At 37.6% G+C, this 16,050-nt stretch overlaps 1 long non-coding RNA gene across 1 annotated transcript in view; it reads right to left on the minus strand.

Moving 5' to 3' along the window:
- Positions 1-7,520, minus strand: part of LOC127564875 (uncharacterized) — a 64,128-nt gene extending 56,608 nt beyond the window's left edge. The window contains exon 1 of the long non-coding RNA XR_007954379.1: positions 7,280-7,520. This is a non-coding gene — a long non-coding RNA (uncharacterized LOC127564875). The remainder of the gene's footprint in view (positions 1-7,279) is intronic.
- Positions 7,521-16,050: the final 8,530 nt, after the last annotated feature.

Here is a 16,050-nt window from a genome sequence, read left to right on the forward strand (position 1 = left end):
AGGACCTCTTTTGATTAAATTGAAAGAGTTGCAAGTTCCAGTTGATTTCACTTCTTAAAATCCTCAAGTCTGGTCTATACATTCATTCCACCATCCTCTTTGTAACGAAGCCATTTGGTTCCCTCTAATTTATTCCAGGTGAGCAGCTAGTGAAGAAAGTGGATAGAGCCCCAGTATCAGAACTAAAAAAAATTCATCTTCCTGAGTTCAAATCCAGCCTCAAAAACTTACTAGCTGTCTGACCCTAGATGAATCACTTAACCTTGTTTGTCTCAGTTTCCTCACCTGTAAAAATGAGCTGGAGAAGGAAATAGCAAATCACACTAGTACCTTTACCAAGAAAATCCCAAGTGAGGTCACAAAGCCTCAGACATGACTGAAATGTCTCAACAACAACAAAGATATTCTAGGCAAAGCCAAGCTTCTAGAAATAGAGATTGTGGGACCACGTATACCCCCAAACATAAAAAATCCAAGTCAGAAGGGAGAAAGCAAAGTCATCTCTGTGGGATTTCTCCAATCAAAGAGATTCATTGGTAAGATTCTAGGGCTCCCTAACTCACAGGAGCCGATTGGAACAAAATTGTTCTAAGCCCTGTTTTAAGTCTTTTACCAATTTACAAAGAAAAACTGATCAAGTGAATAATCTATCTCACACACCCCCATCCCTTGCCTCCACAGACCCATGGGGTTACTATTAGGTTACTATCCCATCCTCCTGGGAAGGAATCAGGAGGGTCTGAGTCAAAATTGGAGGCATGGTCTCTGTTACATCACAATGCTAAATCTGCTCTTAGACACAACTAGTGGCACAATGAACAGAGCTAAGTTCAAATCTGACCTCAGACACCAATTAGCTGTGAGACAAATCACTCAACCTCCCTTTGCCTTAGTTTTTTTCACCGGCTATTGTTTAGATGTTTTCAGCCATGTCCAATTCTTCATGACTCTTTTGGGGGGTTTTCTTGGCAGAGATATTATAGTGGTTTGCCATTTCCTTCCTCCTGCTCATTTTACAGATGAGGAAACTGAGGCAAACAGAATAAAGTGATTTGCCCAGGATCACACAGCTAGGAAGTATCTGAAGCCACATTTGAACTCAACTCTTCTTGATTCCAAGCCCAGCATTCTAGACACTGTGCCGTCTTGCTGTCCTTCTGCAAAAGGAAAATAGGAATAACAATAGCACCTGCCTCTCAGGATGTGTATAAAGATGTTATTTTTTTAAAAAGCAGGGGGAGATGCTTAGCACAATGCCTGGCACACAAGCATTATATAAATGCTTGTCTTCTTTCTTCAGAATGAGAACTGCAGATAAGACTGTCTTGATCACTCTCTGGTCATGTTTTATTTCTTCATTTGCAACTTTTAAGCCCTTAATCTTATGCCTGACTTTCATGACCACTTGGAGGAGAACTCAGACCTCTGACCCTTCTGAAACTTTACTATCTCAGCTAAGATTTCTTTTAAAGTCACTTCAAGTAACTTAACTTCCCTCCCTGTCCTATATCTGGAAGCTCCTTCCGGACCATTGCACACAAAGGGTGACTTCCATAACCTGTTTCCTTTTCTGCTCCCCTTCTCGTTCTGGTAACCCTTGGGTCAGTTCCAATGACCATATAACTGGCTAAGGCTGTTTGCTGTGGTGGGTTTTGCCTTTCTCTGTATCCCTAACACTTAATATAGGGCCCTGCTTAATTGATGCTTATTGACGGTCACTATGTCCAGGAAAAAAATGGAGGCTATACTAATTGTTCTCATCTGCCTTTGGCGTCAGAAAAAGTGGGATGGACTTGGGATGGACATCCCTTAACTCACCAATGAGTTTGCAGCCTAATGGTTACCCCTTCCCCCCAAGCTGGTCAATTTAGTACATCTGCCTAGGCAGTTTTGCCAGGGTGTGGCCTTTATTGTCCTTCCTACCAAACTCAGACAAGCCAAGATAACTTTCCTTACAATCCTGAGAAGCTCAATTGTCCATACTGGTCTTCTTCAAAGAGTCTTCAGTTTTCCCTGCTTCCTAAGGAATTGTCCAGAGAAACAAGAGTGGCTACTCTAGGATGCTTCCCCAAAAGAGAGGTACTCCAAAACCTAAAAAATGTCTCAGGGCTAAGAGTTCATCGTTGAATAAAAGTGGGTGATTCTCTGACCCGAATCTGTGCTTCAAAAATATACCAACATTATCCTAGATGAAATGAGATAAGAAGAAAAGGGCATTCATTTCTTTAACTCTGAAAATCTGAATGAAACACTAAATGAGTTCCCATTAGACTAGGATAGTTTTCAGGGAGGAAGAGAGACAGACAGACAAACAAGACAGAGAGAGATAGAGGACAGAGACAGAAAAGCTGGGGGCAGGAGAGAGGGGGAGAAGAAGAGCAGGGAAGAGAGAGAGATACAGAGAGAGAAAGAGAGAGAGAGAGAGAGAGACAGAGAGACAGAGAGACAGAGACAGAGATAGAGACAGAGACAGAGAGAGACAGAGAGAGAGAGAGAGAGAGATACAGAGAGAAAAAGAGAGAGAGAGATTACTCAAGCAGAGGTAAAAGAAAGGATCTCAGTTGAATGAGTAAGTAGATGAATAAAAGAATTTTAATTAAGAGCAAGCCTTGCAAGTGAGCACAAAAAAACTAATGTAAATGGAACCTGACACACACAAAAAAAATAATAAATATTTTACTATTAACAGTTATTTGACCTATTTAAAACAAATTATCATAGTACATATAACACCTAACAGGGAACAGAAAAGGGGCCCTTAATAGAGAAAAAAAGCTGTTTAAAACCTTGAAAATAAAAAAAAGGTCTGGTTTCCCATGTTGGCTCTATTATGGTACCACATGAAATGGGAACTCAGCAGGCCAGAGCGCTGCTGCTGCTGTGTCTAATTAAGGCCCTAAGGTAAAACAGCACTTGAAGGGGGCAACAAGCCACCAAAACACAAAACATAAGGGCTCTCTGGCCAAGACTGCTGCAGAGTCAGTATCCTCGGGTGTTCCCTGGCTCTGGTTTCAGGTTAGAGGCCAGGCACCTGCCTTGCAGACCCCAGGCAGTCAGCTTCCTCTGATGTTAGTTCACTTGTTCAAACAAGAGAAAGTATGTTTCACAGGTGTTAAGTTAAAAAAAAAAAATGCAATGGGGCTTCATTTACTTGGAGTCAGGTTTTTCTATCTTTTCCTATCTTTTCCATCATGTGTGTTCATTCAACCTCACCTAATAAATTGTCAGTTTTATGAACAGGGGCTCCTTCTTTCTTTTTGTTATGTTTCCTTCCTCCTCTTCTCTGCCCTCAAACTCCTCACCCTCATCCCAATCTCGTAGTGTCCAGAAGGAGCATCCAAATTAAATGAGCAACAGTAAATTCTGGAGACAAATTTTTTCCTTAATTCTCTTGGGGGGGGGTAAAATCAAGAAGAGGAAGAAATGTTCAAAAATATCAGTTGGGCACCCCCAATCTTTTTTGATCTGGTTTTTCAGGTTAATGATGTGAGTGAGAGATCTGAAAAGGTAAAAAAGCAGAGGAACATTTTTAAATAACTAAGGAGTGGAGTCCAGTTCTTTTTAAGAACAACAATTATCAGTCAAGTATTGTAGAGTACTGAGCTAGCAAGTGTCAAACATGAGGCCCTATGGGCCATATGCAGCCCATAACACTCCCAAGCACACCCCAATTCAGATGAAAATATAGTTCCCATATGTTGTTGATATATTAATTTTTAAAAAGGAAATATGTAAAAATGTGTGGTTTTCTAAGTCAACAGGCAACCTGTGGGGATTCTTATGTATTCCTATTATATTCTTGTGTATTATATCCTTATGTTTTCCACATTTCTATTTGATTTGACATCTCTACTGTAGAGGATAGCCACCAAATATGGAGACGTGAAGTCCCAGATTCAGTTTTGTTTTAGATAGTTACCAGCTTGCAGTCTGGGGCAAGTGATTTTGATGAGACTGAAGTAGCATAACCTAGTTCAAAATAAACATTTGACAAATTCACAATAGTCATTCTCTTTGCCAAAAGGAAGGTTTATTTAATAGAAGAGTTTACAAACAAAATAAGAGGTAAAATAGGTACCAGGAGTGATAAATATGAAATAAAGTTGGGACAGCTTGTAGTTAGAAAGGGAAAAAAAATGGAAGTATCCATTAAAGGAATATGCCATGGGGCATAAGCATGCATCCATAGGCAGGTTAGATCCACAGAGAAGTTGAATAGATTAATCAGAGAAAGCCAGATTAAGGAGAAAGGGGCCATTAGAGAAAAAGCACTCTGAGGAGGGAGTGGACTTGGTCCTGGAAAGAATTTAGCAAAGATCTTCATCAGAAAGCAGATCTTTTATCGGGAAAGATACCCTTGGGGTTTCTCAAGTGCAAAGTCAAGGAGAAGGGTCAAAGAACTAGATATAATGCACCTGGCAGACCAGGTTCCACACATGTCTAAAGATAGACTAATCAATATCTCAAAGGTTGTTGCGAATGCCTTTAAAGATGCTAACTAGATTGGAGACAGAATGAATGAATTAACAATAGACTGACTTCCCATTACTCTATAAGAATAGGATTTGGGCTTCTTCCAGACAAGGTAGTCAGTTCACATCAACTTAAACTTCACTCTTCCTCAGTTTTATCATCTGTTTAGCGCCAATGACCTTTAAAATACCTTCCAGATTTATATCTGAGTTTTTATGATCACCTGCAGAAAAAATAGACCAAGAGTACTGTAATAACATCATATTTGCTCCCTTTTGTCCCATAATTCCTCAGAAGTTCCCTAGTGTGCTTCTATAATTATTCTTCCAAGCCTATCACAACTGAAATTTGTAGTTTGGTTCCCTGAAGGTGATGGGTACTTTTCGTTCCTGCCTTCCTAAAAGTAGAACTCTCATGCTTACCTTTAATAGTTAGTCAGTACAATTAGCCCAGGACAAAGGCATTTACTAAATGGCAAAGTAACACCTTTAACTTAACCTCAACATTCACCACAAAATACCACTCTAGGCTTTTTTTTAAGAGAGATTAAGTTTCATGTCCAAGTTTGCAAAAGGAGTAACTAAATGATCTGCTATCTACATGCTAGTATTATAACTCTAAGACCAAAGCCTTTTTCATTATATTATGGGGTTATTTTAGCATACTTGTTCAGTCTGTTTTTTTAATGTTTCCTTCTACATTGTTTTCTCTTTTTTTTTAATCCTGCCTTCCAATCTTTTTTTCTTTTCATTCCTATTTTGGACATTTTCTTTTGTTTCCTGTTTTCTTCCCAATCTTCTTTTAAGTATTGATGAGCTCTTTCCCTCAGTCTCCTCATTTTCTCCCTCACTCAAGAAAGTAGGTCTGTAAGGAAATAGAACTGTCCTGCCCTGACTCCCATCAAAAGAGTCAAAGGAAAAAATATTTTCTTTGAGGGGGCTAGGCTTCCTCTAACACAGCTTCTGGCCAACTATTTTTCATGCCTAATTAATCCTCATGCCTGAGAAGAACTGCTTGGTTAATTCTAGAAAACACCTTCTTTCTAATGGCTTGAAGGGATTAATCAAGTAGAGAGGTCCTTTAATAAGCTTTCATTTTTCCTACCTGGCTAGTCCCAACTCTTCCCACCTTTCACAGTAGGGCAGTACATACTGTACTAACATTTTAACCATCCCCTTGGCATCTGCTTTGATCCATGCCTAGCATGAGTCACTGGTTAATCTCTTAGAGTCACAGAAAGCAGGCAGGAAAATTCAGCCCTCTTTGAGGAAGCCAGGTTGCTTCCAATAAGTCAGCCCCATATACTGGATTAAGTCCCCACTGGATGCTCTATTCTGGATAATTTGATGGGTTCCAGATAAAGAGCCTATCTAGTCCCTGTTTTCACATTGCTAATTCTGTAGCTAAGGAAGAAAAGAAAAAAAGAAAGAAAGAAAGAAAAAAAGAAAGAAAGAAAGAAAGAAAGAAAGAAAGAAAGAAAGAAAGAAAGAAAGAAAGAAAGAAAGAAAGAAAGAAAGGGAGGGAGGGAGGGAGGGAGGAAGGAAGGAGGGAGGGAGGAAAACAAACACACTCCAGATATAGTCAAAATCTAATTGCAAAGAATACCTATGTATAGACATTTTGTAAAATAAATTTTTTTCCATGTCCTAGATAAAGGCCCAAAGTAATTATACTTGATTACACCTAGTTCCCTAAAACCAGTACCAAGATAACAATCTGTATAAAGGAAATGTGGCAGCTAGGTACCACGTAGAATGTAGAGACGAATCAGAAAGACTCATTATCCTCAGTTCAAATCTGACTTCAGATACTTATTAGCTGTGTGATCTTGGGCAAGTCACTTAAAACCCATTTGCCTCAATTTCCTTATCTGTAAAATGTGCTGGAGATGGAAATGGTGAACCACTTCATTATCTCTGCCAAGAAAACTCAAGAATCAGACATGAAAAACAACAAGATGAAAAAAATATCTCATTCATTCTATTTGTATTAAAAATGTGAGGGGACTTGTATCTTCTCCTTAACTTCTCTTCCATCCACTTCCCTGCCTCAAATATATACTGTATAAAACATAATTTGTTGTTGCTTTTAAGAATACAAGATATTGGGTACAGAAGACCTCCCTCTTTTCTTCCTCCATCCATTGCCCACCTCACAAATTCAAATATTTCTCTCAATCTACTAACTCATTATTAAAAGTCTGGGAGGATCAGTCTCCCAAAACCCCACTCCTTTCTCTTCTCCACCTCTCCCATTTCTCACCTTTCATGATGACTTTTAAAATATTCATTCCATTGTGATCAAAGTTCCATTATCTTAGATCTTTTTTTAATCTCTTCGCTCCATCTTCTCATTTTAGCTCTTTGCAAATGATACTTTCCTCACTGTTTTCTCCACTGTGGGCTTACCTCCCCCAATTCAAATGATAAATCTTATCCTCATTCCACATCACCATTTCCAGACCACTAAATGAATGTCATCTTCCTTCTGTTACATGTTATTTGAAATTTGTATTATCTATCTACAGTCAGAACTATAATCAGTACAGGGCATCTAGGACTTTAAACCAGGCTATCTGACATTCAGATAGCCTGCCTCCTCCTCTGGTCCTCCCTGCCCCAATGATGGCCCCTCTAGCAACAATGGTTGATGTTCCAAAGTCTTTTCTCCCAGAGACTTGTATGCTAACAGTATCTCTCCCTCAGATTTCCCCTCACACTCTCAGCTTCCCCAAGTCTGAATTGCTCATTATAGATCTGCTTATAGCCACCCCACTGAAAAAAAATCATTGTTATTATCTACTGACCTTTCCTTTAGCAGGGATATCACATATGGCTCACATTTTCTTTTTTTCTTTCTGATCCTTTCACTTTACATGTCACATAGTCTTCCCTTCTCCATTCTGATCTCCAGCTATTCATCACATGGTGAATGTCATTCTCTCATCAAAGAGCACAGATATAGGTCTGAAAGGAACCTCAGAAGCTATTTATTCCAAACTCCTTATCTCACACAGGAGAAATTTTGTAGCCGACGGAGGTTGATTTGCTTAAGATTAAAACAATAGGAAATATCAGAGATGGGATTTCAACAGAGGTCTTTCCCCTTCCACCATGCTTCCTTGCCAACTAAATCTTTTCCTTTCTTTAAAGCTTCCTAAAAAGACCTGAGTTAACTATAAAGCATTTACTGACTGGTCCCAACCAGATTAAGTTTTTCTTTATGTTGATTTCCCACAATATTTATACCATGAGCTCCTTGAGAATAAGGATCTTTTTTTGACTTTCTATTCCTAAAAGTTAGCATTTAATAAATGCTTGTTGAATGATAACATCTATGCTGCATTATATCCCCCTTACTTATATATTACCATAGAATTGACTTCCTAAAGAGAAGGAACTATATCTTTTATTTCACATTTCACTCTAGATCTAGCACAGGGTTGGATATATAATAAGTGCTGCATTGATTTTATCATAATTGCAATCAACAAATATATTAATATAAAAAGAATAAAAAGAGGATTGTATATGAAACTACAAGTCTATTATGTACAGTTCGTTTTGGGGGGGTGTATTTAATTGCACAAGGTAATAATAAAATCAATGCATTCATTTTAATAAAATGTCATCATAAAGAAAGATTTTAAATCCCCTGCACAGTTCATTAGCATGAAATTTGACATGTACATACCAAGTATAAATGTGCCAAATAGAGAATGGGCACAGTCAGGTAGGGACAATTATAGAGGAACTTTTTTCCTCAAAGAAAGTGAGCTTTAGGTCACATTTTAAATGACCTTCATGGGTAGCAAATATTTGGAAATTGGAGATGCAGAAAGACACAACTGATCATCATGTAGCAAATGAGCTGTCACATGGAACAGGGATTAGGTTGATTCTGGTTCTAGCAGAATTAGAAGAAACAATGGGTGGAAGTTACAGATTTGGTCTTAACTTTGGGGAAAACTGCTTAAGGATAAATATGTTCCAAAATTAGAATGGGGTTGTCTCAGAAGGTCAGACCTCCCCATCTTTGAGATGCTTCAAGCAGACTACAGTTTCCAAATGCTTCTTGAAGTGAGTTGATTTTAGTTTAATTGCATCAAATCATGTGACTATTAAACAGCGGGCTTATAATGGATATCCTTTTTCAGGTACAGCTTGGATTAGATGACCTTGAGTGTGTCCTTTCCGGCTTTGAAATTCCGTGATTCTATGATGATCTAAATGTAGAAAATAGCAGCACCAAAAGTACAGAAGAGAAATTTAGCAAGTTGTATATGAGGAACAAGAAGCTCATAAGCTTAAGTATAATGGAGGGAGTATATGGAATTATGAGAAATGAGGTAGGTGTAGAGATGGGAGAATCTGAAAGCCCAACCCAGTCTCAACTCCAAGCCCTCTGGAAATTCAGATTTTTATTTTTTTATTAAACATTTAAAGAAAATAAGAAACAGAAGGAACATTGAGGGAAAGGAACAAGCCACAGAAATTCAGACTTGGCTCCCTATCCACAACTGAGCCTCAAACCACCATCTCAAAAAAGTCTGCTTGTCATTGAACTTTTGTTTTGCATTTTTTTTCTTCTTTTCTCAAAGGACAGACACAAAGACAGGAATCTTATTTTCTCTAAGTACTGACACTTTGAGTGGGTTTGCTGGCTCCATCACTGCATCTGAGGGTTGAGAACATTAGCCAGCAGCCAGCTCTGGTACAGTCTGTCCCTGCCCAAATCCACAGCAGTAATTAGCTTTGTTTATTAGTTCCAAGTAAATAATCTCCTTGTCACAGTTGGGATCCCTTATCAGTACACTGGACATACTGGAGTTTTCAAGACTCAACATTATTCTCTAGGCCCCCTCCAGAGGATTTGGATAAATTAATGAGTAGTGCCCAGAGGTCTGAATAAGTTCAGGAGATGTCAAAAAAAATACCTAATTTACTCTGGAAAAGGAGCATAGACTCAGCAGGTGGAGTTAGGGAGTAAGGAGCCATGGGGGGAGAGAGAAGGGGATATGATTTGAAAATAATAACCTTGGAATGGACACTACTACAATTTTAATGAGAAGCTGAAAGTAGTTAAAGAAGTCAATCTCTAGCATCATATTCTTTCCTTATTTTTTCATCTTGCCTAGTTCACCCTATTTAGAACTATATAAATCATTATCTCCATTTCACAAGTACAAAAACAAAAATGAAAGAATAGTTTAACCAGGGGCAGCTAGATGGTGCAGTGGACAGAGCATCAGCCCTGAAGTCAGGAGTACCTGAGTTCAAATCTGGTCTGACACTTAACACTTATTAGCTGTGTGATCCTGGACAAGTCGCTGAACCGCAATTGCCTCAGGGGAAAGAAAAAAAGAATAGATTAACCAGAATCAGAAATTTCTCTGTTCAGTTTAAGGGTTAAAAAAAGTAACTCTAAATCACCTATGGGAGCCAAAGCTTTTGAGTGGATCTGACAGATTAAGTCAGGAATAACCACTGCATCAGGGAGGACCCCACGTGAGGAAAGGATTCCTAGCACCTCTAATCTATACTCTTCCCAAAACAATAAAAGCATAGACTGTATCACCCACAATGTTCTGGTAATACCATTGCTAGAAAAGAAATATAACCAGTCAATGATAACCTCCAGTATAATCCATCCAAAAATTATGATAACAAGCATATGAAAAGAGATAATAATTCCATAACAATTGCAAACTCAAAAGAAAAAAAAAAGTGATTTTTTACAAGAATTGCACAAGTTAGAATAAATGAAAGAAGAGATATTCTTAAAAGAAAAATAATTAAATTGAATTGAATTGAAAGGAGAATAAGTAATTTAGAAGAGAAGGTAACAAGCTATATGCAGGTAATGGATTCTGAAAGTAGAATAAAGTAGACCAAAAGAAATCAGCAACTTCATGAGACTATCAGAAATATTGCAACAAAATTAAATATTTAAAAATAGAATAAAATCTGAGATTGGTGTTTAGATATTTCCAATTCTTTATGATCCCTTTTGGGATTTTCTTGGCAAAGATACTGGAGTGGTTTGCCATATCTCTCTCCATCTAATTTTACAGATGAGGAAATTGAGGCAAATGATGTTAAGTGACTTGTCCAGGATCATAGTTTACTTACCTAGAGAATATATTTTTAAATCAAAAGAAAAACATTCCCATATCTGTTAGAACCAAAAAGCAAAGTGACGTTTGAAAGAATCCAATGATCATCTCCTGAAAGAACCTCTAAAAAGGAAAAGCTCCAGAAATATCAGAACCAAAATCAGAGCTCCCCATGTCAAAGAAAAAAAATACTTCAAGCATTCTGAAAGGAACAGATCTCTTACAAGAGAACCAAGAGAATAAAAGTCAGTATCAGAAAGAATTGATACTTCTACTATAAGCTGAAATTTTGAATTACAATATTCCAAAAGACAAAAGAGATAAGCTTACAACCAATAATAAAACTAATCTTGAAAAATTTCAGTCTAATACTATGGGGAGTGGGGTACCATAATGGAGAACTTTTAAGTGTTTCTGATGAAAAGACCAAAACTAAATAGGAATTTTAAAATATAAACCCAAGATCCCAGAGAAATCTAGAAAGGAAAAAAAAAATGTAGAGCAATTAGAAGAAATCATATCATGATTTTTTTAAAAGATTAAAAAAAATGAAAAAGGGTCCTTTCAGAAACCTCTTTTTTTTTTCCTGAGGCAATTGGGATTAAGTGACTTGCCCAGGTTCACACAGCTAAGACAAATTAAGTGTCTGAGATCACATTTGAACTCAGGTCCTCCTGACTTCAGGGCTAGTGCACTATCCACTGCACCAACTAGCTGCCCCAACCTAATATTTTCAAAGGGAATTTAATAATAAACATGAAATCCTGGGGAGTAGATTGGTTTTGTTCTGTGAGTTTGAAAAGGGCAAAAATAAGGAAAGGAAAAAAGGAAGAATATACTAGTATAAATATATGAGAGGAAATTCTTGCATTGGGATACTTGAGAGGAAGAATATATAAACATGAAAGAAGGGATGGGAGTAGTGGACATCAGATAAATCTCACCTTCATCTTAAATGGACAAAAGGAGATTGAACATAGGTAAACATACACAATTTGATATAAAAATAAATCAAATTCAATTCAAGAGGGAATTCAACAAGAGGGAATGGTTAAGAGATGGACCAACTTTGGGAAAGGAATAACCAAAAGCAAAACAAACTTCCTGGTTCTAAAAGGCAAATTAAAAGGGGGGAAAGAGAAGACCTAGAATGTAAGAGACATTAAGGGGAATGACTGAACAAACTATAGTATAAGAATGTAACAAAATACTATTCTACCATAAGAAATCATGAGAGATGATTTCAGAGAATACTGGGTAATATGAATTGATGAATTAAATAAGCAAAACCCAAATTAATATAGGGACAATGGCAGTAGAAAGAAAAACAATTTTGAAAAAATTTAAGACACTCAAATCAATGCAACAACCAACCACATTTCCAGAGGAACTTTGATGAAACATGTTAACCTAACTCCTGACAGAGGTGATGGGTTAAGCTGTAGAAAGACATATATTTTTGGACATAAGCCACTACACAGATTCATTTTGCTTAGCTCTGCTTAGTTGTTATAAGGTTTGTTTGGGTTTTTTCCTTTCTCTAAGTTTTCATAAAGGTACAAGCTGCATAGCAATTGTAATATCAAAAAAAAAGCCACCAAAACATTTTTAATGCCAGAAGGAAACAGAACAAGACAGTTTGAATTTATTATATCCCTTTTTCAAGTGATCTGATTTGGAGACTTAGGGTTTCATATACAATCCTCTTTTGTGCTCTGCTGTTCATATAGAAAATGACTCTTTTGCAGATAAAATTCAAAATAAAAGTTTAAAAAAGAAGTACTTGAAGTAGAATACATCAATAATAATGATAGCTCACTTATATGGCAACTCTTCTTTACAGCAACCCTAATTGTTGTTCAGTTGTTCCAGTCATGTCTGACTCTTCATGAGACCATTTGGGGTTTTCTCGGCAAAAATATTAGAGTAACTTGCCATTTCTTCTTCCAGCTCTCTTACAGATGAGGAACCTGAGGCAAACAGGGTTAAATAATTTGGCCAGGAAAGTATGAAATATCCCCACCTAAGAAAACTGATTCAAAATGCATTCTGTGAATTGTCTTCAATAATACCACTTAATAAATACCAGCATCAGGATTTGCTTGAACCAAGTTTGCTAGAATGTTATCATCATCTTTGTCATCATCACCATCATCATCATGCTTAAATACGCTTGTTAACTTAGCTTGATTTGACTACAGACATTTTTATTTTCACTTTACAGATGGGGAAATTGAGGCTCACAGAGATTAGATGGCTTGTTCATAGTCATACAACCAATAAGCTATGTTTTCAAAGGAGATTTAATGAGAATAAAAGAATTACAGAATTTTATAGATGGAATGGACTTCAACAGTAATCTAGTTCCATCTATACCTGAAAAAAAGTTTGTGCATACAATATACAATCCAAGCAATCAATCAATAGCTTAAAGAATTCTGATGAGAAGGAATCTATTACTATCCAAAGCAGCCCCTTCCATGTATCAAGCTCAACTTGATAAGAAGTTTTTCCTGTCCTCAATTCCTTTTTATGGCTTCTATTCATTGCCCCTAATTCTTCTATTCAGAGCTAAACCAAACAATTTAAACCAGTCTTCCATATGACAGCCTTTTAAATACTTGAAAATAGCTGTCATGTCCGTCCCCAATCCTTATCCCACCACCTGACAAATCTGTTCTTTTCCAGTTACTTCAACCAATCTTTATGGCATGAACTCAGGGCCTTCCACCACACTAATAGCTTTTGCCTAAATGTTTTCCCACTGGTCAATGTCTGTCCTAATCTGTGGCATCCAGAACCGAGCATGATGCTCCAGATGTGAGTTCATTAGACCAGAGAACAGCAGTACTGTGACCTCTTTATTCCCGAAAGCTGTGTCTCTTCTCATGAAGACTAAGATCACATTAACTTCTCAAATTTTTACTTCAAAATTCAAATAAAGTGAAGAGCTGAATTCATTCCAATGAATTAGAATCATGGAGACTGCCCCTCTGGGTAACTGAAATATCAACAATTCTTTTTTTCCTCTTAATAGCGAGGTTTGGAGTCTGAATTATATGGATAACTGCCTTGATTGAGGTCAGTGTAGACAACCAGAGAACAAAAGAATGAAGAATCCTAAAATCTTTTGGGAAAAAAAAATTTTCAAGGGAGCAGAGAAAAGGTTCTGGAAATGATCAGAAAAAGATCCTAGCAGGGGTTGAATTGCAGAATCCAAGGCAAATAGGAAATATGTTCTCATGTCTTTCTTGAGATTTTGCTATATTTATTTTGTTTTAACTATCCCACTCTCTGAGGAGCACTTAGTCAGCACTCATAGCCTAAGCTGAGAACAATGACAGGTTGAAGTAGAGGTAAAGGAAAAGTTCTTGGGTTTTTTTTGTGCTGATGTCTAGTAAGAATCTATGATCATAATGGAACATGCAGGTGCAGAGAGAATGCTTACCCTCCAGTCTACCTACTCTGCTGGTGTTGCTTTTCCATAGGAGTAGGGTGCATGCTCTCGTGCCTGATACCTTTTGTAATGCAGAACACACATTTCCAAGATAGCTGTCTGGGACTGAAACATGTGGCCATGGAATAATAATAATTGACATTTTTATAGCATTTTAAAGTCTGCAAAATGATTTACATGCATTACCTCACTTGAGCTTCACAACAATCTTGGCTGGAAGGCAAGGACTACTTTTTATTCCCAGTCACTTTGCAGCACATAGTGAGCACTTAATATATGCTTATGGACTTTGCTTAATTTGACTACAGACACTTTACAGGAGGGGAAACTGAGGCTCATAGAATCTTGGCTTGCCCGTAGTCACACAGCTAATATGTGCCAGGGTAAATATACTGATTCCATAGTTGGGTTTGAATCCCATTTTTGATGATTACTATCTATGTGGCCTTCCACTTTCACTTAACTCTCCTGGATCTCAGTTTTTTTAAACTGTAAAATGAAGGGATTGAACTATATGGCTTCCCAGATCTCTTCCAGTCTGGATCGATTATTCTCTGTTTTAAGGAGAGATTAGAACTCAGTTCTTTCTAACTCCCAAATCCAGCACTATCCACTACCCACTTTTCTCCCATAAGAATAAGAACTCGTGTTTCTATAGCAATTAAAGGTTTCCAAATTGATCCCTTCACAATAACCCTATAAAATATGTAGTACAATTCATGGTATCTTCATTTTACAAATGAGGATCAACTGCATCTCATTAAAACATACCAAAATGAAGTATAGGTACATAGCATCCAAATTTTTAAAGGAGAAGTTAAATTAGTTATTGTAGGAAATAAACTATACTAGTGGAGGACCTCAACTTTCCCCTCTCAGAATGAGACAAGTTTAACCAAAAAATAAACAAGAAAGAAGAGGTAAATAGAATTTTTAAAAGTTAAAGATGATAGACTCTGGAGAAAATTGAATGGGAATAGAAGGGAATATATCTTTTTCTCAGTGGTATATAGCACCTACACAAAAATTGACCATGAATTAGGGCATTTAAAAACTCACAACGGGGGAAGCTAGTTGGTATAGTGGATAGAGCACCAGCTTTAGAGGCAGAAGGTCTTGACTCCAAATTTGGCCTCAGACATGTACTAGCTGTCTGACCCTAGGCAAGTCACCTAACCCTAATTGCCTCCCAAAACAAGCAAATAAAAAACACTCATGACCAAATGAAGAGAAAATACAAATAAGGATCAGAGAGGTCAAGTGATTTGACCAGAATCAGAGGCTTAAAGGAATCAGTCTCCCAGCTTTCTACTACATGATATTATTATGCATGGAAACACCCAGGTAGAAAACAGCAAGGACCTAATTCTGAGAGAAGACATCCTGTGTTCCTCCACCCCATGGATGAGAACAGCCTCTTTCTATTAACTGCTTTCAGGGGTCCTCAAATTACAGCCGTGGGCCAGATACAGCAGCTGAGGACGTTCATCCCCCTCACTCAGGGCTATGAAGTTTCTTTATTTAAAGGCCCATAAAACAAAGTTTTTGTTTTTAACTATAGTCTGGCCCTCCAGCAGTCTGAGGGACTATTTTTAAATAGTTAAAAAGTTTGAGGACCCTAGACCAACAAATAATGTCCTTAAAACTCCCAGTCTGAGATAATCTGGTAATATGCAGGGAGAAAGGATCCTGCTCATCTGCAGTGAGGGCCCCAGGCATTGGCCTATGTGTATGTAAAAGGGATGGGGAAAGGGGAGGAAAGTTGACCTCCCCTCACTCTTTAGACGCTGTGGCCCTGAGGAATGAGCTTGGGGTTTGGTTCTTTTTAGTTCTAGATGCAGGTAGTAAAGTTCCCAGATACTTAAGATTGAATTTGAGCCATGGTTACCTTAGAACTAAAATTCCAAGTTGATAGTTGCCCAGCAGGAAAATCCTGAGAGGCCAAGGAGACTTTGGACTTGGAACTTGGTAGGACCATTTTATATAGGAACTGAGCTAAACTACG

Source organism: Antechinus flavipes, chromosome 5 (assembly GCF_016432865.1).
Source record: "Antechinus flavipes isolate AdamAnt ecotype Samford, QLD, Australia chromosome 5, AdamAnt_v2, whole genome shotgun sequence".
NCBI classification, from domain to species: Eukaryota; Metazoa; Chordata; class Mammalia; order Dasyuromorphia; family Dasyuridae; genus Antechinus; species Antechinus flavipes.